Source organism: Lissotriton helveticus, chromosome 6 (genome assembly GCF_964261635.1).
Source record: "Lissotriton helveticus chromosome 6, aLisHel1.1, whole genome shotgun sequence".
Taxonomy (NCBI): Eukaryota; Metazoa; Chordata; class Amphibia; order Caudata; family Salamandridae; genus Lissotriton; species Lissotriton helveticus.
This window is the reverse complement of record NC_136067.1, coordinates 499,115,843-499,142,558: the sequence shown is the minus strand read 5'-3', so window position 1 is coordinate 499,142,558 and position 26,716 is coordinate 499,115,843. Positions and strand designations below refer to the sequence as shown.

Sequence of the window (26,716 nt, the reverse complement as noted above, 5' to 3'; positions counted from 1 at the left end):
TCCAATGTGCTGCTAACGATGAGTTCATATTTCTATTCCGAATGCGACTCTTGTGTTCCACAATTCTTATCCTAATCATCCTGCTTGTTCTCCCTACGTATATTAAACCGCAGGGGCACTTAATTGCGTATATCACCCCTTCTGTAGTGCAATCCGATGTGTGTTTTAACTCAATGGCTTTGCCTGTGTGTGGATGTCTAAATTCATTGCCAACCATGACGTTTCCACATTGTCCACAGTTGTAGAATTTTCTCATGCCCTTATGTTTTGTCTTCCTTAGTTGCTTCGGTGGTTTTAGTAACTCTCGTAGATTTTGTGAACGAGTATGTGCAAATAGTGGTGGAGCAGTCAAAATGCCCTTAAAGTCTTGTTCATTCTCCACCAGTTGTGTCCATATGCCTGCACTGCCACCGCAATCACGGTCATTGGCACCAATTGAAAAATGGCAATTTACGGTCGCGACCGCCTGGCCACCTGCACAATAATGGTTTGTCCTCCTATTTTTGGGCTGTCACTTGTCATGTTTGTGTATGTGCGTGCTTGTGGTACGCTATGACACCATATTCACTTGATGACTGGTGTGATGTGTATGTGTGGGTTAGCTGATTTGTCCCCTTGATTCCAGTTATTGTTCATAATTGTTTTTGAGGAGGCAATTCTTGTTTGTGTTGGGGTATGGTGTATGTGCATTGGTCCAGAGTGACAATGTTGTGTATTCCTGTTCTGTCTAGGGTCACATTGCCTTTCCACTATTTGGCTGCACATGGCTGGGATTGTTGGACTTCTGTGGATGTTGTCTGTGAGATTTGTGTTTAGATATTGTTTTTGGGTCAGCATTGGTTGAAGAATCCCTCAGTGTAAGTCTGATATCTGTAGATGCACCCCAGGGTGTGTGATTGGTTGTCAGTGAACTCACAGGACATCATTTGCACCATTATGGGTGTTTCTCAGGTGTGTGGTGGGTAGATGAGGGGCATGTGTGAAGGTCCTACTTGTGTTTGACAGTCAGGGTGTGTGACAATGAGCCATGTGTGTTGTGATGAAGGCTTACACATGTCAAGTAAGTTGACACAGATGTGTTGCTGGTCACTGTATGACTTCAGGCACTTACTATCATTCCTGTGCCTATGCATGGCTTGCATAGATGTAACCCTGAGTTGTTGCACAGAGGTCACTGTGGGTTAGTTTCCCACACTGTGCCATTTATGTCTGATTTGAGGGCCTAAGGGTGGTGTGATATGTTCCTCCTCTTGCATGCGATGTACACATGCTATGTAGCTTGCTCTGTGGCTTTCCAGCGCTGTCCACTTCACTTTGGGACAGCACATGTATTGGCCTCCATTGCTGCTGACCTGTGGTATGTGTATGTGGCAGAGTGTCAGTGCGGGGTCTTTCTGAGGGACTTGACAAGCAGTGTGAACAGTTCAGTGGTTGTTTATATGCAGTGTGAGTCTTCATTTCTTAATTATACTCAGTTTGATTCACATGAGTGGAAGGTAGGTGTGAGGAGGAGGGTTTTCCAGCCCATGACCTTCTGTGCAGGGTGTTCATCTTCACCCCCACCTTCCCAGTCAATCTACCTTGCCCTTTGATGTGTGAGGTGCGAGGTCTAGCCGCACCTGGCTGGTAAATTATGGAGGTGGGAGGGCACAGGAGGGGCACGCAGCATGTACCCAAATGGGTGTGGGAAGCATACTGTGGGTAGGGTGAAAGTGGAGCCCCATGAATCTGGCCAGAATGCCCATGCCTAATACACTGTTTGCAGGTTTTTCCATGTCTTCACCGTTGCGGTGGCTTGCCCGGGACATAGCAGTGATTTTGCGGTTGATCGATGACCTGGATGCGGAGGTGTGGATTTCTATCCAACAGGACATGTGTGAGTACACTGGTGAATATGTTCCTGTCCCCACTAAAGTGTCTGATGTGGACAGGAACCGTATTTCAGCACAGCAGTTGTGTGTTGTGGTTGTATGCGGAGATTCGTTTTACCATACCTGCCGTGTTGACCGCGGCTACGTCTTATTTTCTGGTAGTGGATGAGGTACAGCAGCAGAAGGGCTTGAAGAGCTGGATCCATAGCAGTCAGAGGCGCGTGTTGGTGACCGGGATTGTAGTTTCACTTTCCGCAGTAGTGCTTCCACCGTCTCCGTGTGGCTGGATTCTCTGCTGCAGTGCGATGGGCTGTTTGGGGCATAGTGATTTGTCTGGCGGTCGGGACGTCATTCCGCATGGCGGTCTTTCTCTTTTGGTTCCATCCGCCATTGTAGCAGAAGGCAAATTCTGGTGGATCACGTAACTCTGCAGCGGATGGGAGATGGGCTATTTTTGTCCATTGTAATACGGCGGTAGCGAGGACCTCCAATGGAGTGCGGAAAGGCACATTTTCCGCCACCGCCAGTACCGCAAATGTGCCTCCATCCGCCTTCGTAATGAGCCTCTTAGTGAGTGAGTAAGTGACCATGGAGTCGTGTACGTACTAACTTTTTCTCTAATCTTTCAATTTTAGTGATCTTGTCATTCCGTGTTCAGACAATGTTGGCAGTTGCGGTGTTCACAAAACTGAAGCAAACATGCCCTTCGGTCAATTTATTGATATAATCTTCACTGTATGCTAAGGTGCCAGTAAAGAATGAACCTGCAATATTTATAGATAATCCTAAATTCCAGGAGAACCTTGGCTTTGTGGCCAACAATTGCTCCAGACACTGGACGGTCCTGGGTGTTGAGAAAGCCCTCAAAGAGATAGATGATTTGAAAAAGGAAATCACAGATGACAAGGCCTTTGTAAATGAAAAAGAGGCCTTGCAACATCTTGAGAAGGCAATCAGGTATTCTGAGATAACAACACAAAACAACACAAAAAATAAACTTGATAGACTGACTAGAGATATAAAGTTTTACAATACAAAATCTACTTACCCATTCTTGCAAGAAGGGTACTACAAACAAGACACCCAAGGCTTATACACAACCAAAGGTAGAGGGGGGTTACAGGAGAAACACAACCTTTTCCGATTCCTCCTTTGTAAGTGGATCTTATAGGGATAAGGAGAGACCAGGCACAAACTCTGGGAACTTTTACCAGAACTATCGCTTCCAGGGAGATTCGGACACAGCAACAACAATACAGATGGCAGATCATCTTCCCAACAGTAAACTTGCATTGAACAATGATCCCAAAAATCACTGATTGAATCCTATTGTGAAGCTTTCAGACTATACTTTGGCACCGGATGAGGAACGCATACTGAGTAAAAACCTTTCTTTTGTACTTACTGCGCTACCTGGTGAGTTTAGCCTTTAAATGGAATTACATCAATTCCTTCGCCAAGCATGCTTGAGATTTTATTGCAATAAAATCCCAACAAGACCCCAATTTTCTAATAAAGGACTGAGACCACCTTCAACTTTCACGCCTTTATCCCATCTCATGTCCCATAAAATACTTGCCTTTGAACAAGTACTATTAAGATACGTGCTTAACCTGGTCTCCAAAAAGGAATATGTCAATTTTAATGTATCTAAAACGGAACGAGAATCCCTGGAGTCATTGAAGAGAAACAATAACACTGTGATGAAATCAGCGGATAAGGGCGTGGTCATAGTAGTGCAGAACACCACTGACTACAAGACAGGGATTCTTTCACAACTGGATTTTGAAACCAACTATAATCTATTGAGGGGTGATCCCACCAAAGAGATTTCTGAATCCATAAGAGAATTACTGACCAAGCGCTCAATCAGGGTTTCCTCACTGAACTAAAGTATTAATTTCCATATAAAAAACAACAGAGATTACCTACAATATAGACTTTACCCAAGATTAATAAAGGTATGAAAAAACCTCTGGGTAGGCTTATAGTATCTGGATGTGGATCAATACTTGAACCCCTCTTCAAATACGTAAATTTGTTTTAAACAGTTTGCTGAAGCTACAGTGGCCTACTTTCAGGACAACATGGAGACGATGCGTTGGTTCCTTACTGCAGCACAGGGGAGGTGATGCGTCGGTTCCTTACTGGAGAGGACGTGATGCGTCGGTTTCTTACTGTGATCCGGTGCGATGCGACAAAATGGCACCTCGATGTGACGATCTGGTGTGATGCGAGAAAATGGCATCTCGATGCAATGCAACAACGTTGGATGCAATGCGTGCACGCCCGACGGCCATGCGGCAAACTCGGTAACTTCTGAGCCACAACAGGCCCTGCGACACGCTTCTCCGCTGATGCGACGGCAACGTCTGCGGCGGTGACACGCATCTCCGATGGCACGATGTGCTTCGTCGATGATGCGACGGCAAACAGCTGCAGCGGTGGCACGCTCCTTCGGCGATGCGACAGCAACTGCTGCAGCACGCTTCTCCTTGTTGCATCACGCTTCCAGCTCCCAGAGACTCACAGTCTTCTCAAAGGGCCCAAACAACCGACATTGTAATGAGGCCCTTACTGTTTACCAAGACCAAAAATTATCGGCCATTCTGGCAAGACATCCAGTTTCATTGGCAATTTTCCTGTATAGATCAAGGAGAACAGACGCGCCTGCTGGGTTGCTTTTATCATGTGAAGATCCCTTTCTGGTTCTCAACCACACAAGTAGTTTGTGGAATCGTCATGAAATCTGCAAAGTTTTGGATTAGTTATCCAGTCACATATAGTTTCCTTTTCTTGTAAAATAAGGAATGATAATGCTTAAATTCAATCTTCTAGTGCTCATCAGTGAACATTAGGGGAGGTCCCTTCTGGAACCCTGGGATTATGTCTGCTTCATATTCACTCTGAATTATTGGTTTCTGGTACTTGTACGAGTTCTTGAACTCTGCTTCAAGCTGCAGTTGAATTGCTTCCGGGTTATTAGGGTCATGATACCAAGAGAAGTTACTATTCAAGCACACCACATCCACGTAGAGAGCACCTTTGTATAAGTGATCACAGTTTTAAAATAGTACTCAGCTTGCTGAAGTTCAGAAGCTGACTCATTGGTTGCAGACCACTTCGGCCAGGGCGACTGACGCTGGAATCTGGGGACCACGGTTCGATCCCCGGCTCCGGCGGCAGGTTAGCCCAGCACCATGTGACTCTGGGCAATAGCTCGCTTAATCTTCCCGACGGCCCCCAGCACCTAGAGACCCTTACGGGTGATTGTGCGCTTTACAAATGTGGACTTTACTTTTTTACAACAGAAGGCCTGTTTCTGTCTCTGTGGACCAGTTCTTCCATCACAAGTAGGTGGTGAGAAAGGGATTTGTTTCCAAAACGTTCAGGTTCTTTTATACGCACTCTGAGATATTCATCAATTACAACAATGTCTTATTTGTCACATGGGTCCATAATCTCCTCCACATATAGATAGGGACTCGTACGGAAAGAATTGCCACCAAGTCACATGAGCAAGTTGAAGTCCTTCATTACAAAAGGCCAGTCCAAGCCCTTACCACGGATGTCTGCATCTTCATGTTTGTTGACACCGTAAATAAAACTGTTTTCCGTTGATAAGGAACTGGTTCCCAGAGACCTTTTGTTTTGTTATTTGTTATTTGTTATTATGGGTTTATATAGCGCCGGGTCACCTACAGGTCTCAGGGCGCTTTGACCACAAAACAAAACATCCGGGATATAAAAAGGGTGGAGTACTTAAGCTGAACTGAGTGCTGTTCTGAACAAATTAGTTTTCAAGGCTTTCCTGAAACGGAGTAAATTCCCCTCCTTTCGGAGTGTCTCAGGCAGGGCGTTCCAAAGGTTCGGTAGTAGAACCGAAAAGGATCTCCCTCCCATTGTGGCCAGTTTGAAACGAGGACATACAAGGAGTTTGGCATCAGAGGACCTGAGATTTCTTTCCGGCCTATATATCTCAATCCGTTCCTTGATGTAGGTCGGGGCCTTCCCATAGATGGCTTTGTGGGCTATACAGAGGCTTTTAAAAACGGACCTCTGTCCAATTGGCAGCCAGTGTAGACTTTTTAATAGTGGAGAGGCATGCGTTCTCCGCGGAAGGTTGAAAATAAGTCTAGCGGCGTCATTTAGGACTACCTGAAGTCTGTTTGTTAGCATTTTTGGCAGGCCTAAGTAGAGCGCATTGCCATAGTCAAGTCTTGACACTATAGTGGCCGAGACCACTGTACGTAGCATCGACTGGGAGAGGAGAGGGACTAGTTTGCGCAACTGTCTTAGAAGACCAGTACAGGTGCCGACCACGGTGGAAACCTGGTTGGTCATTGAAAGGGCACTGTCCAGCTTAATACCCAGACTTTTGACTGTGACTGCTGGCTGTGGGGATGGGCCCAGCTCCTGGGGCCAATACAAGGCACTCCAGGAGGAGCACTTGGATGGTACTATCAGCACCTCTGTCTTTTCCGGATTAATTTTAAGCTGGTTGGTGGACATCCAGTGGACCGTATATCTAAGTATGTCCTGAGCGTGTGACTGGGCTTGTACTGTGTCATCTATGCCCAGCAGCAGCTGAGTGTCATCAGCATAGTTAAACACCCGACAGCCCATCCCCGCTAGTGTGTTAATCAGGGGCTGCAGGTATAGGTTAAACAGGAGTGGGGATAATGCTGAGCCCTGGGGGACGCCACAAGTCAGACTTCCCACTCCTGATACACTGTCTCCCATCTGGATTCTCTGGGATCTCCCAGATAGAAATGAATCCAGCCACCGAAGAGCTAAGCCCTGAATCCCAAACCCAGCCAGCCTGTCCAACAGAAGGGAGTGGCTGACAGTATCGAACGCCGCTGATAGATCTAACAAAATCAGGGCGCTCGGTCTCTTACTGTCAGCCATCCTTCTGAGCTCGTCCAGCACCGAGAGCATAACCAACTCGGTGCTGTGGTGTGGGTTTTCTGCGCAGATCCACACTGGAAGCACAAGCACATCCTCATAAGGTCTGCTGTCTACTTGGGCTGTTGCTGTAACCTCGATTGAGTCAAAATAGCCAGGGTTTTCATGCACTAAATATGGCCACCAAAGTTTGTGGCTCACCACCTTCAGCTGCTCGGCAAAGGCAATCCTTTCGCAACAAATTTCCCTTCTCTGTTATACAGCTTCAAAAGTAAAGAATAGTCTTCTGCATCAATCACAGATATTTGATAATACACAATGCCAACATCATCAATGAAATCTCCCTCAATGCTGATAGCATCTATATAAACAGACGGGGTTGTAAATAGAATAAAAGGCTCGATGAATGCAAAGTGTAGTTGAAAAAGTCGAAATGGATATTTTGAATAAAATAACCTTTTGGGTACCTTGTGAAGTTTGTCACGTACTGAATTGATCCTGGTGGCCGACAGTTTAATGTCAGGGTGTTGTTCACAGCAATCGTGATGTGGTACGGTTCTCCTCACAATCTCTGCTTTAAATCAGAGGTGGCCTCCTCCATGTCTTCTGTTGATCCACACTACTGCATAGTAGTGAGGAGTGCCAGTACTGAGAACCACTCTTTTAGCATCACTTTCAAGCCAGCGAATGGGTAGCCACACCTCCATCTTGTACTACACCCATCCAATTACATATTTCAAACTTGGTTCTTTAGTGATGTCGTTGCAACTTGCGGTAACTGACATGTAAATCACAGGCCCAGTCTCTCACAGTGAGCTCCTCGAAGCCCCGGTTTTGGCTCTAGGAATCGTCAGCCCAAAAGCTACAGACCCCTATGAGCTCCTTCAGCTCCGGGTTCTTACTCTCCTGGGGGCCGAGGAGACCCCCTTGCAGGGCCCAGCTCGGGGCTCCGAGGAGGACGTAGTTCACCACGGCGAGGTACAGCCAGGAGGCGCCCAGTATGGCTTGCAGACAGATGGTAATGGTAGCACAAAGTTGAGTGAACGACGATAGCAGGGTGAGGGGCAGCTACGAGCTCCGGGGGTGAGTTTGTGAGGGGGTGTCACATAGAAAGGATATGGGGAGATGAAGCACAGTGTCCTGCTCTGGAAAGGGAAAGGTCAAATGTGCCCACAGCAAAAAAAGTCCATTATTTCCTATTGAAGCCTAGGGTGAAGTGGCACCCATAATCCCCTGAGGCAGGACCACAAATTAGCATACTTACTTTTGTGGTGTCCCAGGAAGGGCAGTGGTATGACCGATGAATGGCCAAGTGTTCTGGGGAATGCCAGGAATGTGGTAGCCCCCTCGAGGATCCCCCAAAGTGCCTTCTACTTGCATCCATAAGTCTCTTTATTGATTAACTCCTTGTTCCAGGTAGAGGCTGCTGCTGTTTTCAAGCACTCCTGGACCTGGAACTTTTTCTTTGTAAGCTCTGGAGTATGTAGACTCTTGCTGTCTGGTTCTGGACCTGCAGTAGTAGCATAAAAACAGGCAAACTGTGGGTTACTTGTTATTCAATTCAATTTTTTCTTTACATGGGTGATGGGAAACAGTGCAATGTCTGATATTATAAAGAACATTATTGAGTGGTTGTACTAACCTCATTGACTTCAAAAATGGATTATTATTACATGTAATGAATATTGATACTGAACTCATTCATTTCGGTGGGGGTGTAATGATGAATTATAACTTGTTGCAGCTTTTATAAATGTGGTGACACCCCGACAAAGCCAATAGACCTACATTGTTGATAATGACACCCCGCTTTTTTTTTATATTGTGTCTGGTGTAGGTATTGTGATTATAGATCTTAAGACCCTCTAGGGGTGTAACACGATATCACCATGTCACAAAGGTATTTCCATCTACCTGACTGTATATATGTGTAATCAATGCATAGTGTTTAGTGGTGTGTGTGTGTGGGGGGGGGGGGGTGTGCATGTGTGTGCGTGTGCATGTGCGTGGGTGTGCGTGTGTGTGTGTGTGTGTGTGTTTGTTTGTGTGTGTGTACACGCACACAATAAAAGTACAATTAATAATCCAATTTCTTCAGCGATCCAGTGTAACTTTAGATATTTTAGTCTCAAATTTACATTACCCAATCCAATGATCTTAAGCATATTCTACATCTTCCTCCTTTAAATGTTCTACAGGAATGTGGTTCATCTTGTGAACCTCATTTTATTGTTAGCTACCTATCTGTACCTCCATTTCTTCATATAATATTTAGAGAAGGAAAACTATATTTTAATCTCAGATTTGCATTACCCAATCCAATGATCTTAAGCAAATTATATCACTTCATCCTTAACTGTTCCATAGCAATGTCCTATACGTTTGTCTTGTGAACCTCATTTTATTGTTAGCTACCTACCTGTACCTCCTTTTCTTTATATATATTTAGAGAACATGCAACTGAAAGTATTTGAATGCATAACAAAAGAAAACAATTGTACTTTAGGTAGACAGAATGAGAACCCCTGTAATCCCCATGTTATTAGAGATTACTTTATTGGCAATCGTTATTTACTTTGATTATATTCCTAACCCCACCAGTAAAGTCAAAGAAACGTACTGTTCTGCACCTGTCACAAAAATACACCCCTACATTGATATTGCATACATTATTTAGCATATGGGGGAATTGACTTGGGTCATTTTCTAGGAGTTCTAGAGCAGTTAGGCCAAGATTTACTAAGTTTTTGCATCATGGTTGTGCCACTTTTTTGGGACAGCCACAGTGCAAAATATAATTTGGTGTTTACTAAGCCGCACAAGGGCCTGCATGCGTCACATTGCTTGTCTTGGAAAAGATAATGTGCCCCAACATTGCCCTGCGAGCTGCTTGTTACACTGTGCCTGGGAGGAGTTCCATTGGAGAGGTGTAGGCGACGCGTTCCCATGCATGCACTCATAGATGTTGAAGCCTGCTTGATTTACTAACTATAGTAAACCTGGAAGTGGGTCAATATGCTATGCCTATCCCAGCAAGGCATAACAAGTAGAAACATCTTTAATTCTCTGCGTTACTTCCTCTTTCAATCCATGAGCCATTCCGCATCATGCATAGAAAGAGGAAATTACCTTACAAGATTGTTTTTGCGCAGGAAGGTATTCATTCCTGCACAAAAACAATCTTGCCCATAACACTGGCACTTTTGCAGCATGGCATAAGAGTGACCGTGTTGTCGCAAACACAAGTACACCAGCATTACGACGGAGCTGACAAGAGCCATTTTTTTGGGGTGTTTTCAGCTGTCTTCCAATCATGCAACGGAGTGCAGCAACTTTGCCTGCTGCTCTCCATTGCTTGAGCATTTTATAAGCATACTTACATGGCAGTGTCAAGTAGGTACTGGCATTTACGAGTGGTGCCAAGGCTTCACATGCTATGGCAATTCGCTTTTTTTATAAGGTATTTTCTCTGTCCATCCCCAGCAGTCCCTCAGCTGTTACACTTCATTTCGACACAATAGGTCATCTGCCAGCTGCTGGTGACAATAGGTTTTCATCTCCCTATATTTGGGACAAAGCCTAAGTCAAGCCATTAACAAATGTCTTGGTGTTATTAACATTATATCCCAGGTAAGTGTATGTACTACTTTCTGTTACAGTCTAGCACGACCTCTAGGTCGGGCCACAACTGCTGTCGCTAATAATATTTTTCATTATAAACTGCATGTGCATTCCTATGTTTATAATATATAAAATCTGTAATTTCGAAAACAGTTGCATCAAGCCTGGCTGTTTAATTACCATTTCAGTATTTTTGTATAATTGCAGCAATCAGTGATTGAAACACTCATTTCCATAATTACTAACTGACGTTTTGAGCTTTTGGGTTTACTTCGTGATTTTAATTTAAGTTAATTGCTGGTGTGCAGGACAATTTGGGATACGCAATTTTAACAGTAATATGACTAAAACGCAGCAGTCATATAAAGCTGTCCATCCATCTCTGTCTCAGCTGGGAAAGATTTGAAGCATAATACAGAGTATGCACCTGTACGTTTGCGGGCGTTCACAAACTCCGGTGCCAGACTGGAAAAAGTAGATTTACAATATCAAAGGGCTGGAGTAACTCTGCTTCCAGCATGGAATGTTTGATCTCTCCCAACTGTCGTGTCCAGCCCCAATAACTCAGGCGGACACAGTGGGGTAGGGTCATGGACCTTCTTTATTAGTCATCCTCCTTCTTCAAGTCCCAACAGCATACTGCCCTTTCCTGCCCACTTAGTCCCCAGCTCCTCCCTTTCCGCCTGCCCTCGTCCCTCACTCGGGCCGGTCCTAGTGCCTGACCAGTTGGGTCACTGGGCACTTTGCATCAACATCATTACATCTCCCCCCTCTGTGAATAAAGAAAACAAAATAATATACACCACGGCAAACAGGAAATTGTCTTTCTTTTGAATTCTTCGATGAAGTGATACGGTATGGCCTGTCGGGCTCATTCTCAGCGGCAGTCTCCATCAGTGCCTGACTGTCAGTTGGCAGTGTCTCAGGATCTCTCTGTTCCAGTTTCGTTACGGTTTCACGATGCGGGTGAGTCGTCTTCCGTCAGCCTCTGTAGTTCTTATAGTTCCGTTTTGTTGAAACGCTGGACTGCATCACACGATTGCATCTCCCCCTTGTTGACAAAATAAGTTTAGCGTCTAACATGTTTAATGGTTCCTCAGTCAGCCACACGGGTCTGCAGGCCGCCTATTTGGGCTACGAAGATGCATCTCCATTTCTTTTGTATGGCTTTCTGTTGCTTTGACGAGAACATCTTTTGTTACAGTAGTGTGTCTTTGTAATTGCGAGACGTCTCGCGTGGTCTTCTTGTGCTCAGGTTCGTGGTGGTTTCCAATCAGCTTCTCTCGCGTGGTCTTCTTGTGCTCAGGTTCGTGGTGGTTTCCAATCAGCTTCTGGCTGATCCACTCATTTTCAGTTTCTGAGGTGACTGTGAAAAGCTCAACTTGATGGCGGCAGTCAGTCTTCATATGGGGCTCTTGTTTGATTGACGCTTGATTTTCTTCATGAGGGGGTGTTCGGGTTCTTTTCCGAGCACCCGCGTATGACTGTACTTCCTTTTGTCTTGTCTGGTCCTGGACAACACTGCCTTCCTGTTCAGAGTCATGTATACCAGACGGTGAGGCGCTATCTGAAAAGACCATCTTGCTTTGGTTCGGGGACTCATTCGCTGCCTCTGTTTGCCTCAACCACTCCCACTCATGTTTATGACTGGTGAGCTCTTTGACCGTCTGGGCCTGTGCATGTTTCTCTCTCATCGGATGATGGTCTGTCTCTGTTAACACGTCTTGTCTTCCTTGCGGGGTGACTGGATATTCCTTTCTTATCCGGTTGGTAGTGTCCACTATCTTTATTTTCTTTCCGTAGGCCCTGTGGGTCAGCCTCGCTGACCCTATCCGTGGTGAAGGTATATGGTTTGTATCTTGATGTATCTGCTGTTGACATGACAAGTTGTCTTGTGAAGTGACTGAGTACTCAGGGACATTGATGTGAGATACTTTACTCTTGACGTGACTGATGTCCTTTGGTTCTGAGGTGTGTTCAGGTGGTTGACGCCATGGCCGTCGTTGGGGCCATGACTCGGTCGACTCGAGGGATCGAACAGACGTTCTTTCTGAATCAGAGGAGTCTTCTGACGATGTCCTTTGATACCGTTCTCTTGAGTGTGTCTTGAATAGATGATTTTTTAAATAGGTAGGCCGTGACGAGCTGCTCCTAGAGTCGGAGTTCTCTTTGGCATATTTCTCCGGGTACCTTTCTCGAAATGACTTCGATGTCGTCTTACTGGATGGGTTGTTTGATGACCACATATCTATCTCTTGTGGTTGATCTCTTGGTATATCTATCTCTTGTGGTTGATCTCTTGGCATTTCATTTCTACCTCTCTCGTGTGATGATGATGGCCTCCTCTCGGTTTCTTCATTGTCTCGGATGTCGTGGATGTGTTTGTCTTCCTCTTCCCGGTGTCCGAGTGAGTCAGTCTGTCTTATCCGGTTTTCTTCTCCTTCCCGCTTGTTTTGTGCACTGACATCTGTGTTACGGGTGTGATCATGTACCGAATTCCAGTGCTGGCGTAACTGGTCCAGACTTCTATAATTTGCCTTTCTTGCACATTTGTTGGGCAGGCTGTCATCTGGTCCATTGGTGCGATCTGTCTCACTTGAAGCTTCATCTGCTTCATAATCACTTGCACTACATGTTGAGTTTGAGGTTGAATAAGTGACGCTGTCGTACTCCTGGATCGTCTCGGTCTTTTGTGTTGTTGACTCAGAGTACTTCATGTTACTTTGTTTCTCTCGTTGTCTTGTCTCTGATTCGTCTTCATCCTCCCGTTTCTGGTTTTGTTTATTTCTTGTGCTTTATTCACCGACCTTAGAGATGTCTCTTTTCTGGTATCTTGGTGTCTTGCACATAGGTGCGGTTCTTTTGATAGTTCTCTTGCTTTGACCCGCTCTCCAGCTTCGGCCTTCTTGATTATTTCCTTTAGCGATAAATGCCCTCGAAGAATCTTGTGCTTTGTACTAGACCTTGAACAGCCTTCGATTACCCGAAGTCGAACTGCGTCCTCATTTGTAAATGTGTTGAAGTGGCAGCGTTGTACCAGACTCTGCAAACGGGTGATGAAGTTTGGCAATGATTCTCCTGGTTCCTGCCGTGCTGTGTTGAAAACGATGCGTTCATGATCCACGTCATCCTTTGCGTTGAAATGGGCACGTAATGTCTCTTGTAGTCTTTCATAAGTCTCTGTGTCCTTTTCAGAAAATGTTCTAATTAAACGTCGGCCCTCATGGCCCACCAACTGGAGCAGTAACGTCAGACATTTTCCATCTCTTCGCTCACCGGTGGCGTCAAGAAAGTCGTCCAGTGATTCCAGCCACCGGTTCCATTTGGGACCCAAACTCTGAATGTCAGTCTGTGTCACTGGGGGTGGCACTTCAATGTAGGGATTGGATCGTTGGGTTGCTTTCCCCACCGCCATGATGGAGGAAGATCTTGATCTGCTACGGTCACAGGACTGTTTCCTTTTAGGTTGGTAAGATCCGCAGCTATCTCGGTATGATTCTGGACCATTTAGTTTCTCACCTCCTTTATTTTAATTCTTCTCTTTGCGTAGCGTTACATTTGCCTGTGTTTGTCGCATTCGAGATTTGCACTATCTGGTGCTTGTTATGTTTGTTTACACCATTTGTTTTGCACTTGCCAGTGCTTGTTTGTTGCCTCTGTTGCATTTGCCAATGTGTGTTTGTTATTTCTGTTGCATTTACCAATGCTTGTTTGTTACAGCTGTTATGTTTGCCAATGCTTGTTTGTTACTTGCCAATGCTTGTTTGTTGCTTGTCGGTGCTTATTTGTTACTTCTGTTGCATTTGCCAAGGTTTGTTTGGTATTTCTGTTGCATTTGCCAATGCTTGTTTGTTTCGTCTGTTGCATTTACCAATGCTTGTTTGTTACTCCTGTTGCATTTACCAATGCTTGTTTGTTACAGCTGTTGCATTTGCCAATGCTTGTTTGTTACTTCCCAATGCTTGTTTGTTGCTTGTCAGTGCTTATTTGCTACTTCTGTTGCATTTGCCAAGGTTTGTTTGTTATTTCTGTCGCATTTGCCAATGCTTGTTTGTTTCTTCTGTTGCATTTACCAATGCTTGTTTGTTACAGCTGTTGTATTTGCCAATGCTTGTTTGCTACTTGCAATGCTTGTTTGTTGCTTGTCAGTGCTTATTTGCTGTTTCAGGCACTTTGCCTGACTTCAAAAGGGCCGCCGATGATCCCTCGCAGGGGATTGGTCAATATTGCCTGACTTCAAGATGGCCGCCGGGAATCCCGTTTTCAGCGAGATTTCGGTCGTTTCTGCTCGTTTCTTTGGCGGGGGGGGCCAGTTAGGCGGCAATTTCACTCACCGGAGCCGTGGTCCACCGCTTGAGTCACCAATCAAGGTAGGGCAATTTCCTTCACTTCTGCCGCCGAGGTGGGCACTCGGTAGGCGTTTTCTTTGGCCACACGCTTCTATTTCCTTCACTTCTGCCGCTGAGGTGGGCACTCGGTAGGCGTTTTCTTTGGCCACACGCGTCCGCCGCCGAGGTGGGCACTCGGTGGGCGCTTTATTTAACGCTATTCCGCCGCCGAGGTGGGCACTCGGTAGGCGCTTTATTTAACGCTATTCCGCCGCCGAGGTGGGCACTCGGTAGGCGCTAGAATGACCGCTATTCCGCCGCCGAGGTGGGCACTCGGTGGGCGTTTTTCGCAGCGTGCTCGAGCCTCCAGACGTGGGGCGAGCTCCGGGCCAGTCGGTCGCCGGTTGCTGCTGTGGCTGTCCACACGCTTGGGGTTTCATCCCACCTTCGTCGCCAGTTGTCGTGTCCAGCCCCAATAACTCAGGCGGACACAGTGGGGTAGGGTCATGGACCTTCTTTATTAGTCATCCTCCTTCTTCAAGTCCCAACAGCATACTGCCCTTTCCTGCCCACTTAGTCCCCAGCTCCTCCCTTTCCGCCTGCCCTCGTCCCTCACTCGGGCCGGTCCTAGTGCCTGACCAGTTGGGTCACTGGGCACTTTGCATCAACATCATTACACCAACTATGAGGAGATTGGGAGAGCATTTACTCTGAAGAAAAAACATTTTTTCCCCAGGGAGAAAAAAAATATGCATGAGCTGGTAGTGCTCCATCTACCCAGTGTCTAAATCGACGGCATGTAGATCTATGCATTCGGAATTTAGGAGGCAAGAGAATATATCAGTCAGTGGCGTAGCTAGGCCTTATCATTTGGCCCAATCTAAGTGCGGGGGGGGGTGGGGTGCTGGCGATTCCAAGAAACGCCACCCCGCGATGGCCACAGGTAAGAGCGGGGGCGCCTACAGCGGCCCACAAAATTCGTGCCGCCAGGGGTGGGCCACCCCTCTGCCCCCCACTTGCTCCGTCACCGTCACTGATATCAGTCACTGGAAAACTTGCACCCGGCACATTTATCCAGGTGTACTTCTAGGGTTGTTTGTGAATTCCAAAAAGTAGACAACCTGGAACACTTTTCTGGGTACAGATTTACTACTACTTCTTTGTGAATTGCCACCAATATAATTCTGCAAATGTGTGTCTTTAGATATAGGGCGCGATTCACAAACTGAACTAGTATATTTACACCGATCTGCATACTCCTACAGACATGAGTAAATGTACACTTTAAGGGAATTTACAAACAATACCAGAGCAGGAGCAGCCGTGCAGGTAAGAGCGGTGGGGCGGGGTGGGGATGGAGTCGACAGATGACAACCAGGGAAAATTGATGAAAGTGGCTTTCTTTTTCATTTTGTTTAATTTTTCCCTCGTTTACATCTGTCGACTCCCTACCCATCCCACCCCACCCCACCGCTCTTACCTCCACAGGCCGTTCCTGTACAAGAGGTTCATCCTGAAAGCGGTACCAGGTGCAGTGTTCAAGGAATGCTACCGGAATGCCATGTCATCTACCATTTCCTCTATGCAGATGTATACACAGGTTACAACTGTAGATTGAAGACAACCAGGTGTGCAAATGCACTTATTTTCCTGTTCCCTTTTTTCGCAAGATGGAAAAGTATTTCCCATATAAAGAAGCCCCTTCCCATCAGCTCCACAAAGTATTGGAGTGTTGAGTTTGCCTTCCCTCCCTGGAAATCGAGCTAAAGCAACCCTCTGCTGAACTAATCTCCAACCTTCTCCAGGGTGGGAAAGGGTCAGCATGGAGTTTCGAAATGGCAGCAAACCCAAGTTTGTTAGCATTCACAAACTCTCAAGGCAGTGCTTGACCTAACCACCTCTCAACTTCTGTTTGGAACTTATGACTGCATAATTGTACCCATTTGTGGAACACAATTATGCAGTAATAAAACCATTTACACCTTCCAGAGACATACTTTTTTAGTATCTGACACCACTAAATAGAGACATTGGTGGCTATAAAATTAGTATTATGGCCACAAATAGTTTCTTGAACCAGGCCATTTATGTTGAAATGGGTATAGTGATATCCGACATATTGCATGGTGCTTTCAATGTAACATCATATGTTAATGAGATCCACTCCACATTTCTATGAAGTGTTCTTCTCGGTGGCCCCTACTCAGGTAAAAACGTAACATTATGGGCGAAGATTTACATGTCTTCCCGAAGGTGCTTTTTAAATTTCTTCAATAGTTATACACCTGGAAAGCTCTGCAAGATACAGGTTTCTAGGCGTACCACTGATAATGTCATATGACTATTCTTAGAAGTTATGTTTTTAGCTTGTGCAGCGTGATGCGTAGCGAAGAACAATGCAGAGGGGATATGGAGCCTCCTTTGCAAATACAGATTTATTATTTTTCGGGAGTAAACATTTCTCCCTTAAATAAATAAGTTTTCCTAAATCCACAGTGTTGGATGTGGCCCTCTCTGCAGAATCAAACCCAAACTTTTTGCCTTCACTGTTCCTGTTTTCCGAATTCCTTTTTGTTGGCATTATGATCAACATTAGGGCTGCTAACTAATGTTAAAGCGCTTTTGCTCTTTCTCTAAAATATAGTACATATGTCTTACAGCTGACTGTCATATTTCATTTATTTATAAGTCCATATTGTATGATACTACATTTACCAAGGCCCGTAAATCAAATGCTACAAGTGGGCATGCAGCATTCATTGTGCCACCCACTTAAATATCCCTTTAAACATGTCTCACGCCTTCCGTTTGCAGCCTGTGTGTTTGAAGTTTTGAAACTACCTATTCAACCCGGCAAAATAAACCCTTTGCCAGGCGTAATCATTCGTTTTATTACATGTACATTACCCCTAAGGAAGGCCCTAAAAGCAGATAGGCCAGGGTGCATTGTATTTAAAGTGTTGGAAATGTGGGTTTAAGTATAACATAACCGCCTTAATTCATTTTCCACTACGTTAAGGCCTATCTCTCATATTGGAAAGCAGTGGTTTACCTTATTGCATTTAGTAAGTGCTAACCTTTGATTGGGAACAAATACTCTTTGAAGGTAAAGTCAGAATTTAAGTCACAATTCTGAAAATGCCACTTTCCCAGGATGCTTGTTTCAGGTCCAGGGAGGACCTGGCTTGGCAGTTTGGGCTGGACTGTTCCCACAAGGAACAGAGTCAAGACTGATTTGCATATGGCTGAGTCCAAACTGGGATGGTGTGGTGAGCAAAATAATGATGGATTAAACCTAGATCCTTGTGACTGGGGGTGAATCTTTGCATTGTCCAGCATTCCGTCTATCAATTGTTTCTTTTGCATATGTTGCCTTAAGTGGAAAGGGTATGCCAAGACGTGGGTCCTATGCTCACTACACCACTGGATTCAAGCTAGCCTGGCTATTGAAGGGCGATGCCCTGAAATTGGTCCCAGGATGCTTGTTTCTGGTCCAGGGAGGACCTGGCTTGGCTCTTCGGGCTGGACTGTACCCACAAGGAACAGGGTTAAGACTGATTTGCATATGGCTGGGTCCAAATTGGGGTGGTGTGGTGAGCAAAAGAATGATGGACTGAACCCAGATTCTTGTGACTGAGGGTGAATGTTTGCATTGTCCAGCTTTCTGTCCATCAATTGTTTCTTTTGCAGATGTTGCCCTAAGTGGGAAGGGTGTGCCCAGACGGGGGCCCCTTGCACACTACATCGCTGGATTCAAGCTAGCCTGGCTGATGAAAGGTGATGCCCTGAAAGCTGTCCCAGGATGCTTGTTTCTGGTCCAGGGAGTACCTGGCTTGGCAGTTCGGGCAAGGAACAGGGTCAAGACTGATTTGCATATCACTGGGTCCAAACTGGGGTGGTGTGGTGAGCAAAAGAATGATGGATTAAACCCATTTACATTTACATTTTACATTTACAATTATGTATTTCGCACTTTTAGATAATAGGCTTTTTCTTGCCATAACCATTTGGTGCCTACTGCCAGTTTCATTGGTTACATGACTGTGAATGGCTCTGATATTGGGGTTTTTGTTTTCCTGCTAGACAATGAGAAAAAGCTGAATGAGTGTAGGCAGGATGGGCCATTCTGCCTAGATGGCTTGGTGCACAACTGTTCCCTGCCCCACCCCCACTTCAAAGTGACTTACCTGCACACACACAAAGGAACCTGGCACCAGCCTATTATCACCCCAGACTTCTTGGAGCATTAACAGGGGAAGGGATGAGCGTTCGATAGTCAGAATTGGGGGTAGTCCAGGATTCCACCACCACTTCAAGCTTTAGGTCCAAGTATAAACATTGGATCACAGAGCCACTCTTCAGTACATTCCTGGACTTGTGGACTCTACAGAATAAGGACTGCCTTGTTCCCCAAAGAACTGCCCTGCTGATTGAGGCCTGCCTTGATCCCCAGAGGACTGACCTAGTCTTTTAAGCCTGCCTGCTGCCCCAGAGGACTATCCTGCTGCCTGTGGCCTGCCTTGATCTCTGAGAAGGAATACTAAACTTGCTCCTTTTGTCCCAGGCTACCTGGCTCACTCCAAGGATCAGTTGGCTGACCTCCTCTTCTGAGTTACAGGGACATAACAAGCTCTAGAGGCCTCCCTGCATCTGGACCTGCCTGAGCCCTGCTGGACTGTGCTAGAGCACATCCCTAATCTCCAAGAGGCGCCCATCCAGGTGCTGGGCTCTTGGCTGGCATCAGAATACACTCCTCTGCAAAGAAAGATGAAATGCTGATGTTTTGGGCTGTCAGGCTCATTCATGCAGAGACTCTGCCACCTGTGGAATCACCAATGCAAAGCTCCAGTGAACACAACTCTTCATACTACAGTGACTGCCAATGACAACCAGCAACACAGGACTCAGACTTTGTGCTATAGTGACAACCATCCGCGACGCTCTCCCTGCTCCTTGCAGCGTACTCCTCTGTAAACTGAACTCTTCCCGCAAGACTTTGAGAAGGTAACTGTTGCAGCAGGACTAATCTGGTCCCTGTATCGAGCCTGTGTTTTATAGTGGTCAGCCTGAATTGGTGACTTTCTCCCGGTCCAGTATGACCAGATGACAGCAAGTGGCGCTTTGAGCTTTTATGGGCTATATCTACCTAGAACTTTGAAATTGCATATCTACGATTCTACTTATCGGACGTTTGTCATTCTGGTCTCATTTTATTTATTAAAAGTGACTCCATTTTCCTACATTGGCTTGGGATTTTTCTTGTGTAGTATTTTTACTTCATTACGGGTTGTGTGATGCACAAATACTTTACACATTGCCTCCGAGTTAAGTCTGACTGCTTTGTGGTAAGCTACCAGAGAATTAAGCCTAGGTTCATTTTTCGGTACACTCTGACAAGGATTGTGGTTGTTGATTAAGTGAGGTTTCCACCATCCACAATCAACAACCACAATTTCTTCTGCCCAGCAAATCTGGGGATGATCTATTTTTCCTTCCATCCTGGAAGTTGAGTTGGTATAGCCCATGTCTGGAGTGAATCTCCTACCATGTTTAGTGGAATGCCCATATCCCACCTCTTGAGTGAGATTCACTACTGTGGATTTCTCCACAGTTATAGCACTGAAATCTGCAGTAGTAGATGCATTTAGAGCCATCAGCTATCACTTGGTAGAATCCTGGCAAAAAGGGATTCATGTGAGACTCAAAGAATATTTAAGCACTTACTTTTTGAACAGGGGTCTGTACCTTCAGGTATGTAAAAAACACTAAGGGGTCCATTAGGATGTCGGGCCGTGGCACCACCGCGGTGGTGGCGGGGCAGAAAAACAGCTTTTTCTGCCCGCGAGCAGCGGAACTCACGTCCGCCACATTAGGATAGGTAAACACAGGTCATTTCCCGTCCGCCGCGGAGCGCCGCGCCCCGCCATCAAGGTGCGCCCGCCACCGCGGTGGCGGGAGCCAATCGAGACCCTCCGCCGCGCCCGATGACGTCCGCCCCGCTCGACAAATTAGGATGACCCAAACAAGCAGACGCACTGCAGCGGAGACACCGCACAGCTGAAGCAGGCGGAAAGTCGACAGCGGAGCACGAACGCTGAAACCCGATATGAACCCCATGGACCCAGCCCTCCACATGCATCCGGTCATGTACCTGCTGCAACACTATCGCCAGATGGGCCGCCGCGGACGCCGCCGCAGGTACGCCACCACACAACACACATGCCGACACAGGGCCCAAGCACAACACTGGCATCCTGCTGGGGGGCACAACACATCCACATGGGCACCCACACATCACCCACCTCACAACAAGACACCCCACGGCATCCGGAACACACAACGTCCGCCAACCTGCAGCAACGTCGCGGTCACGGACATGTCACTGCCGCGGTCAACACATGCGCACTATGCAGACGGCAGGGCCACACCAAGGCATGGGCATGGCACAAACATCACAGGGACACACCACCCCAAACAACACTGCACCCCACCTGAGCTAGTCACAGGCAAGGTGCCTATCCCGTGCACCCCCATGCACACCAACAAGCACTGTAACAACAAGCACACTACACACACACTGCAACACACAACACACAACCAGGGACACAGGCACTGCAGGATTGGCTGACAAGGAACACACAACACCAGTGCACTCCCCACAGCGCACACAATTGCATACAATCATCCACACAGGGCAAGACAAAAGAAACAACAGGCATACAACTCCTGGCTGACACATGTGTGTCTCATACCATACAGGGGCACACATACATACACTACAAACTAACACCCTTAACACTGCACACCTCTGCCACACCCAACACCACACATGCCATGTAAGCCATGCCACCAGTACTAAGGGCCAACACAAGATGACCATACACATACACGCCTGGGCACACAGAAAGGAAAACACACACATACCTCATGACATGACAGACAGCCACAAAACCACTGAACAGCTGCACACCCTGTTCTGCCAGTGTCCCCCAAGGTGACCTGTGAACAGTGTATGCAGCACAAGCAAATCACCAACAAGAAAACTGCATGGGCTGTAAAATAGCCATCACAGAGTACAACATCAGCAGGGCCAGAATGGACTGAAGACCCTGTCACCCCTGTCTAAAAATCAGATGGCCACAAAGAGCCTTGCAATGGTGACCTTTAAAATAGAGCATGGTACTCAGACAAGCAAATGCAAACAAGAAAAGGACTTTAATCAGCAAGGAGACTGAGAAAACACACCAGAAGTAACTGTATTTATTCACATATTGCACAGATGTAGCAATACAACATTAGTAGACAACAGCAAGCCACAAAATCATGTACAAATGGTAGAGACTATGCACAGGTGAAACACAAACAGGAAGGCCAGAGTCCATGGCAGGTGACACAGCAAGTACATGAGAGGCTGCACAGGGGAGAGTACAGCACATCAGAGCAACAGGCCCAGAGTCCTTGGTAGGGCAGGGGTGAGTACAGCACATCAGAGCAACAGGCCCAGAGTCCTTGGCAGGGGACACAGCAAGTACATAAGAGGCTGCACAGGGGAGAGTACAGCAAATCAGAGCAACAGGCCCAGAGTCCTTGGCAGGGCAGGGGTGAGTACAGCACATCAGAGCAACAGGCCCAGAGTCCTTGGCAGAGGAGAGTACAGCACATCAGAGCAACAGGCCCAGAGTCCTTGGCAGGGCAGGGGAGAGTACAGCACATCAGAGCACCAGGCCCAGAGTCCTTGGCAGAGGACACAGCAAGTACATAAGAGGCTGCACAGGGGAGAGTACAGCACATCAGAGCAACAGGCCCAGAGTCCTTGGCAGGGCAGGGGTGAGTACAGCACATCAGAGCAACATGCCCAGAGTCCTTGGCAGGGCAGGGGTGAGTACAGCACATCAGAGCAACAGGCCCAGAGTCCTTGGCAGGGCAGGGGTGAGTAGAGCACATCAGAGCAACAGGGCCAGCAACACACCCAGATCGCAAACAATGGTCTTGACTAGCATACCTCTGTGTGGCACAGGCGTATGAGGGTGTTAACAACTCACTCCTGGCTGTGTGTGAGGGACTGCAGGTCCACTTGACTGGTGTGACAGAGGGACATGTGATGTGGTAATAACAGAGGGCCTGCAAGGTGGAGGGCTGTGCGGACCAGGTGGCACCGTGGCACGTGGAGGTGGAGTCATGCTCACCCTTGACACAGTGTGGGTGGGAGAGGTTGGAGGGGTGCCCTTCCACTTTTTCGGAATATGAATTCGCTTCCCTGTCATGGGGTTGATGGGAAGTGGCGTTGACACCGCCGGCACACACCCCAACTGTCCCACATCAGGGGCAGACACTGGCACTCCCTCTGGAGAAGTGCTTGATCCTGCTGAACGCTTGGGCTGGCTACGCCTCCGAACCACCTTACCCTCTCGGGAAGGTGTACCCCCTACAGTGACCACCTTCCCACTTCCCCCAGGGGTGGTGTCGACAGTGCCCTCCTGTCCCTTCTTGCCAGGGCTGCTCACAACACTGACCTCCTCTACCTGAGTCACTGGCCTGGACACAACACTGCCCTCCCTTGCCTTAATCACTGGGCTGCTCACAACAGGGGTCTCCTCTGCCACAATGACTGGGCTGGTCACAACAGGGCTCTCCTCCACCTGCCTCGGTGTACTTTGTTGTGGGGTTGATGTGGTGGGTGGTTGTGTCCCTGTGCTCTCCCCAGGTGTAGCCATGACATCCCACACATCCTCTGTGGGCATAGCTGAGTCAATTTCTGGTGATGCCTCTGCAGCATGTGAGCCTGATGTCTGCCACAATTATCTTCTGGCCTTGCTCTTCTGTGACTTCACCTTGTCTGTGCATATTGGGGGGGCCCTGCTCTTCTTTGGGGATGGAGTCTGTGGACGGGATTGTTTGCTTTGGGTCTGACCTGTGCTCCTAGTGTTGTATCGTTTAGTTGATGTAGGTCCCAAGTGGTCACTGTCATCTGATGTGGCCACTGACTGGGTGGACGTCACAGGCACCTGAGCTGCAATGGGAGCATGTGCCTGTTGGAGGGCTGACGTGACTGTTGCTGACAATGATTGGAGTGTACGATGTAGCCCACCCACGTCAGAGTGTATGCCCTCCATGAATGCCAAAACCTGTCCTAATTTGTTATCGTGGGCACTGAAGGCATTGAGCAGGGCGGCCTGGCCCACGCAAAGTTGGCGCAGGAGCTCTACACACTCTGCACTGAGGGCAGCAGGGGGGACAGGTGCAGGGGCAGCTGTGCCATGTGTGAATGTTACACGTCCCCTCTTAGTGACACGGATACGGGCAGCACCAGAGGAAGTGGATGGGAGGCTGGGCAGTGGCCGCTGGTTGTCAGATGCTGCAGCAGACTCCCCATCCCCTGTGGCTGCTAACAGGGACGCATCCCCCCTGCCATCAGATGAAGTGGTACTCTGTGTCTCAGCCACAGATTCCTCATGCATACTCCTGTCACCCTCAGTAGCGCTGGTGTGGTCAGTGTCACTTGGATCAGTCTCACTTTGCTCTGCTGCCGCTGTCGTGCTGGTCTCGCCACCACTTTCAGGATCATGTTCCGCCGTGGTGTCTTGCGAATCTGCATTAGTGAGAGAAACAGGGTTGTGTAAGTGTCATCATCTGGTCACACGATATCAGATCAATGCAGCACATGAGAAGCCTAGAGCGACATGGTAACCACCACACCCTCCAATCACTGTGCAGCTACACACTATATAGACCACAACAGTGCCTGTCATGCGGACAAACAGCCAGGAGTGGAGCAATGTCGATGCCACACAGCACTACACCCTGCCCATGGATGGTGTTCCCCCAGCCCACATTGACCTGCCCCATGGACATGATGTAGCCACAACACACATCACCACTCACAGCCCAAAAGGGAACCAGAGGGGACCACACACACCTGTATTGACTACACATGCCACATTGCCAAATAGGCCATTACAATCACCATGTGCCAATCAGGGTTCACATTGTCGTCAGATGTGTGGGCCTCTAACATCATGGTGCATGCAAAGTAGACAGACATGGTGTCACACTCATTAAGTGGACACAGCAGTAAGGCAGAATATCGACTCCACCCACCATCACAAAGAAGAGTGACCATGTGGACACCAAAAATCTGTCAAGAACTGAAAACTGCAGGCAGGAGCAGCACAGTAAGGCCATGGTGGCCCAATGCCTCATACAGACACACATCACAGTTGCCACTCACATCACATATCACAGCATGTCAGCACACGCACATCACATGTGTCACCGCTGCCACAGGCACTCTACACATGCATCCACTCCCAGACAAACTCTCCCTCCCCGGATACTCACCATCTCTCTCTTGCTGCTGATGCCCCTTCAGACGTGCATCCAGGTCTGGATTGGTCACTGAGCTGAGTTTGTATTTCAACAAGACACACACTCCTCGGCACGCTGGGGAAGAGAAATGAGAGGTCATGCATTTTAAACAGGACAAATGTATTTTGGAATCGTTTATGGAGGTTCTAAGATTTATCAGCATGTCATGGTAAGCGTTCAGAAGCTGGAAAATGTTTTCTGCTTTTAAACAAGTAGCACTGTTACAATTATGACAAAGGGGGGGACTTACTTAAAACCTTGGGGTGATCGGGTCATGTAGAACATGTGTGAATAATGAGGCACAATCTGTAAGAGGTAATATTTTGTACAAAACTCAGATGAATTTTCAGCTCTTTATAGAGAAGGCCTATCATTAACATTTTTATGTGTTGTTTCATGTTTATATTTAATGCGTTTTTTGAATATTAGTGAAATGCTTGGATGACAATAATGGTTAAAAGTATATATATTTGTTTATATTTTTAGATTCCCCTGACGAAGGGAATTCAGTCCCGAAATGCATTGGGTTTGTCAAAACATAATAAATCATGACATGGAACCCACCTTATGCTTCTGAGCCTTCTTGAACATTAACGTTTAACATGGATTGAATAAAATGAATTGAAAGCAAGAAAGAAGGATGAAAATGAATGATGAAAAAATGGAAAAAGTAGATTTAAACATATGAATTTGATTCATTGGATTCAGGCAGCGATGTGGCTGTGCAGCTTGGTGGAACCTATGAAGGTTCCTTCGTTTTTTAGTCTGGATTGGTCACTGCCAGTATGCGTCTCATCAGCGGAGTCATGGTGCGCCGGGCCACACGCCCTGTGCGTGGTACCATCCCCAAGGTCATCTCTGCCACTTGCTTAGCCAGCCGGCTGATGTCGTCCCACCTCTTGTGACAGTGTGTGTGTTGTCTGTTTGATACCCCCAGGGCTCGCACCTTTGCTGCTATGGCCCTCCAGACAGCCTTACGTTGGTGTACCTTGAGCTGCAGGTATGAGAGTAAAGAAGGCCAAATGTACAATTACACAATGTCATATGTCAGCATCTATCAGTACAGCAGCCAGACACTGTCTCGGGACTTACAGTAACCTCCCTCCCTCCAGAACTGGGGGCACCCTCACAAGGCCACTCTGCATGGCATGAACATTAGTGAATGCATGCACACATTGAGGTTCCTAGTCTCCATGATAATCACACTAAAGCATGATGCTTCAACACAAATGCATCGACAGCACTGTGTAATTCAGAAATTGTACAGGGCACTGATGTGGCATATCCACTAATCAGTGTGAAGCAACTGTAGCATGTAAGTTGGCTGATGTTCAATGTTTGGCTGTGCAGCCACTGAACCTACTCTGTGGGTCACACTGACTACGACTACAGGGGCACCCTGAAATGTCATCACAAGCGTACACTGTCCTGGCATCTACAAGGCTAACAACCGTTGGTTATGTCTGCCCGAAAAACTAGCACAACCCACTCACACATACAAGTACAGGCCTAGGACAGAGTCACAATGCAACACACACACTCCCTCGACCTTGAAACAGCTTGTCTGTCAGTGTTTGTCAGCAGCCCACATCCAAAAGCACATACTGCAGCATCATGACTACA

At 47.1% G+C, this 26,716-nt stretch overlaps 1 pseudogene; it reads right to left on the bottom strand.

Annotated features, from left to right (window-relative positions):
- Nucleotides 1-4,452: 4,452 nt before the first annotated feature.
- The window catches only part of LOC144762366 (beta-glucuronidase-like), a 51,044-nt pseudogene continuing 28,780 nt past the window's right edge, over nucleotides 4,453-26,716 (bottom strand).